Consider the following 5351-nt stretch of genomic DNA (forward strand, 5'->3'; position numbering starts at 1 on the left):
CTGACATCACCTTATTTAGCCCTGGCCTCGCCTGGCTCTGCTCCCAGGGTTTCTCTGGGTTTGAGTTAAATGCATTACATTACTTTGTCTACCCCTTCTACTTCCGTATTCTTTTGGCTCAGTCTTTTCATCCCTCTTTTTCAAGATCTTGAGGTTGAGGGCTTTCGGAGGAATCTTTCAGAGAGGACAGATCCTTTCTAAACTCTTGTGACTTCTTAGAAGTAAGTCCATTGAGGAGGAGGCTGAAGGAGCCACCCCGGTCTTCTCAGTTCAGCCACCAGTGGTCCTTTCTGCTTTCTTCTGACCAGTGGAAGTTTAGAACGGCCAGCACAGATAAAGTCAGCAGTCTAACTGCCTCCTTGTTTATTGCTAGTTCTGAGAGTTGGCCTGCAGCTACCTGTAATTAATAGGAAGCTTCTGCTCCCTAAATCTGGGAAGTGATTTTTTTAAAAATCTCTGAGTTCCAGCCAAGTCAGATGAACTCAAAAGCAGAATGGGGGTGGTGGCAGGTCCAGACTTCGGAGTTTGGCTTCCCTCCTAACTTGATGGTCTGTAAGTAAATTTTTTTCAGCTGTTCTACCTGTAAAACGGTAATAGCTGACTCAAGAGTTGTGGGGATAAGTGCTCGTCTACTTGTTTGATGCTAGAGCCACACACGGTTTAAGCCTGAACACCTGTTCTTTTTTGTGATTTTAAATATTTCAAGACCTGAGTAATCAAATCTGTGGGGCAACCCCATTTTGTAAAATGGGAAAGTTGAGCCAGACCATGATGGGGAACTGGTCTCCATCAGGCCAAAGTCGGATTGGCTGTCCAGAGCATCCTAAGGTTACCAAGCCAGTGAGGGGATGGGCAAGTGTGTGCTGTTCCTGCTGTATTTGTGCTGGGGTTGCCCTTAAAGATGGCTTCTCCTGGCTGAGAGTCAGAAAGGACACCCTGAGGCTCTTTATCTGCCTGCACACATTGAAAGCTATGGCACGGTCAGTAACCTGCATGGCCTTCCTCCAGCAATGATGTCTACTGTCCTGAGACAGGTCTTCCTAATGCTTCAGTTCACCTCACTGATGCCATTCAGATCATCCACCTCCTTCCTACCTCAGTGCATTTCAGCTGAAGGAGTGTTTGGTGACAGACTGGCAGATGTGGCCACCTACCATTTACTTCCCTGAGGCAGATATGATTCCAGTTTCACCATCTTTTATTGGATACAGAGCCACAAATTCTGATGCCCATTTGAGTCCTTTTAAATACATACGCCCGGGTACATTAAGCAAAGGGCATCTATGGGTGATGTGGAGCAAAGTGCTGGGATGGTGATGCCTGGGTGGGGCAGAAAAGTGGGGCCAGGGAAGGCCCCCTGGGGGCTGGAGGTACTGGCGCCACTTCAGAAACAAAACCAAAAAATGCTCTCCACCCCTCTGCCTGATGTGCTTGGGGTGAGGGAAGCTCCCGTCTCACAGCTCAGGCCCACTGCAGCCTGGCTGTGCAGGGAAGGCAGGGCCTGGGGCCAGTTGTGGAGGTCCCCGCCAGCAGGGCTCACTAGAGCCAGGCCTACTGGCATCAGCCATGAGGCGAGTCTGCCCCTGCATGCAAGACCCCTGCCAGGGCAAAGCTGAGGCCTGGGGCCCTGCGAGCAGTGGCAGACAAGGCTCGGACTTGTGGCGGGGAAGCCTGCCTGATTGTCGGGGCAGCCTTGGGACTGGCCAGGGTCCCAAGGGGTTGGGGTCAGACTAGGAGCTGGTTGCCTTAGTTGGCCCTGGTATTCTGATCTTCACCCAATCCTAAACCTTATCCTCAGGCAAGGCTGTAGATGAACACACTTGTCCGGGAATAAATACACACACGATACACAGCAATATATACAGAAATGGGGCCTGGGACAAGGCTGGGTGAGAAAGCACAGCCACCAGGGGTAAAAAGAGAAGTGCCAGGCCCCTGGGGGAGGGAAGTTACACTCATCAGGGACTGATGGGCTGGGACACATCCCATTGGTATGAGTTAACTCCTCTGGGCACTTGGGCCCTGCACCCAGTCACCGTCTCTCCTGTTTTCACCCCAAGTCCACCAGGAACTGGGTCTTTGGCACCAATAGTCCCTCTGGAAAGATCTTCAACTTAGCGCCCAAGAGGGACTGGGGCATGGGCAGCTCCCCACCGGCAGCCCAGAGGACTAGAGACCAGGACCAGGGGGACAGGCGGGACCCAAAGGCAAAGGACAGAGTCAAACCTTGGAGCAGCAGGCCTTGGGAAGGAGGTGGTGCTTTTTTTTTTTTTTTTTTCCCCCCAGCACTTGCTGAGGGACTGGCTCAAACTCCACTCTCATGGGACTAGGAAAACATGAGCTGCCTTGGTCCTTAGGTGGTCTCCTGGCCAGTGAAAAGCCATGGTTCTGGGCAGCCCACTTTCTGTCCCTCAGGGATGCAGATACAGCATCTCCTTTGTTCTCTGCCAGTGCTGTGGGGAGGCAGCCTGAATAAAGCATGATATACTCAAGCCAAGTACCCCAAGCCTCCCAGGCGCTGGGCTGGCAAGGAGAGGTGGTTAAGGACACCAAGTGGCCATCACCCATGGGGCCTCTACACATGCTGGGGCCCCTGGAGTGGGGCCTGTGTTGGTTTGCTCTCACAGATACTCCTCTTTTGCATCTCATCAGGTGTGAGATGTGGAAGAGGGCTCTCCTGTGGGTGAGTGAAGGATAAGGTGCTCCTAGGGATGGCCAGGCCCTCCATCCCTGTTCGCCATCCTCAGCCCTAGCTGTGTGCTTGCCAGAGAAGTGACCAAGTGAACAAAAGCTCTCCACTCAGCAGCAGGGCTCATCCCCCTGGGGAGAGGCAAAAATAGCATCAAGCTGGTGGGGAGCCCGCAAACCCGCCAGTTCTCAGGGCAGATATGAAGGCCAGGGCACACAAGTCTGTCAGCCCCAGGTGTGCAGCGGTACAGGCTGTGACCCATCGTTCCCATGGGCAGAGGCTTGGACCTGTGCAATATGCACCCCACACATCCCTCACACACTCAGCTGGAAAATACAGGGCGGGGGGCTTGGCGGGTTTCCTGGAAACAGCCAAACTTGTTGAGAGGCAAACTTCCCACCAGCAGGAGAGGGGAGTCTTGTTCACTCTGCTGCCCCAGTGCTGGCGGTGCTCGGCGCTACTGCACAGAAGGAACCTACGACAACCGTCAGGCCTTTCAGCACCACCTTTCTCCCACTCAAGCCTGCTGCCTGTGCACCCTGACCTCTCCCAGAACTGATGCCAGGCATTCCAGCAGGCATCTTCCCAGGGAGAAATTGCCCAAAGCCTTGTACTCAGGGATGGAGGCTACCTAGGGCAGAAAAAGCCCCTCAGTAGGACAGGCTCAGGCCAAGCAGGGCATCCCTTTGTGCTTTGTCCAGGAGACAGAGGGTCACAGGGAGCAGGGGCTATGGAGGGAGGATGCAGTTGGCAAAGCGGAACAGACACACCCAGGGCAACCAGGCCGAGTGGACCTCCACCTCCCTTCCAGGCCCCAGACAGAGGAAAGTTGTGCTTCTCCTTCGTGACTCCTGGGGACAGGGCTGGGGAGGTAAGAGCCAATGGAACCAGCTGCTCTGGGGTGGGGATGCCACACAGCCAAGGCTTCGTGCAGGACTGGACAGGGAGTTGCCAACGTGCCACCCTTGGTATTTGGGGTCTTCAAAGGGCAGGGCCAGAACAAGCCACGGGAGGAAAATCATCAACAATGAAAACAGCCAGGACACAGCTGAGTGGGGAGCCAGGAGAGCTGGGTACACTTCTGATCCTGTGGGGGTCCCAGCTCTGGAGGCCTCCTTGCAGGGTAACCCAGAGCGGGGCTGATGTCCGTGCCAGGTTGCGGCAGAAAGTTGGGTTCCTGGAAAGGATTGAGAAACTAGAGGAGCCCAGCCCCAGCCAGAACCAGTGGCCTAATGATTAGGACTGAGAGCCCACCCTGTAACAGGAGAGAAGGAAACCCTAAGATGGACCTAGATCAATGTTTGAAAGAACTTTCCAAATGAAGGTTGGCAGGACCCACGGCCTTTGCGCCACTGTGGGAGTCCTGAGAGGCGGAACTGGGGAGACCTGAGTCTTTAGAGCCATAGTGCCAGGAGCTAGCCCTCTGGGAACCGTGCAAGGGTCGGTGAAAGCCCCCATTTGCATTTTAAGCCATTGGTTATGGCTCAGGTCCCAGCACTGCCCCGGCAGAAGACCCCCAACACAGCCCTCAGCCTGTGGGGCCAGTGGAGATTGAGGAGGGGGAAAAGTCCAATGAGGGGGGGCTCTTCCTCATTCTTGGCCCCATGGGTCTGGCTCCCTACCAAAGCCACATCTTCAAGCAAGCTAGCCAGACGAGGAAGCAAACTAAACCACCCTCCTTCCGGACTCCTCCAGGCCCTAGCACAGAGGGCAGCCTAGTGATTCCCTCTCACGTATCCTTGGGGACCCAAAGACCATCAGATTCCTGCCCAAGCACCCGGATTAGAAGTACATTCCTTGAGGACAGGAACTGCTTCTCGCTGCTGACAGACACCGTTTCCCAGAGGCTCGGGATTGGTGGAAGTTATAGAAACATGCACCTTTTAGCTCTGAATTTAGTTCTGGTGTGTCGTGGGTATGTGGTGGCTGGGAGGGATCTTGTCTTTTCTACAGCAATTAAAACTCGAAGTTTTCTCTACCTTGGGAGGGGTGGTCTCGATGTCCTGGGGAGAAGTTCTGAACGAACGTCTTGCCCTTCCACGCCCACCCCATTACCTCGCTGCACCCCTACCTCTCACTTTTGGCTGGCCACATCCCCAGACCGCTAGGGTTATCCCTGGAAAACACGGACCCAGAGCCCCGGCGGGCTGCCTGGAGGGGGTGCCCCACAGAAGGCTGGAACAGGGCAGGGGGAAGAGAAGAGCCCTCCTTGCCAAGTCTGAGCTGCCTTGTGGAGCAACCCACTGGCCTGGAGCTTAACAGAGGCTCCCGACCAGGAGGCTGGGCCTCACAAAGGGGAGGCCTGCCCCAGCAGCCCGAGCGGCCGAGGCGCCACTGGTGGTTATTGCAGATCCTCAGGGCGATGACACCAAGTGCTGGTGGGACTCAGCTCTTCGCTGACTGGGCCCAGAAGGCTGCTCCAGCTTGGGTTGGGGTGGGAGTTGGGGGACAGCTGTCCAAGCCCCTGCCCTGGAGAGGCAGTGCTCAGGGTCAGGCCTGTTGCTCCACTGTCCCAGCAGGACAGGAGACTGACAACCCCTCCCCAGAAGCCAGGGATAACACTAGGCCTCCAAAGGTCTAGTACAAATCAGGGTCCCTCTGGAGGTCCAAAGAGAGTGCCCTGGTGTGGGGCTGGCAGGGGCCCTGCCGCCCCCCACCCGGG

The sequence above is a fragment of the Eubalaena glacialis genome, chromosome 14 (assembly GCF_028564815.1).
Source record: "Eubalaena glacialis isolate mEubGla1 chromosome 14, mEubGla1.1.hap2.+ XY, whole genome shotgun sequence".
In the NCBI taxonomy this organism is placed as follows: Eukaryota; Metazoa; Chordata; class Mammalia; order Artiodactyla; family Balaenidae; genus Eubalaena; species Eubalaena glacialis.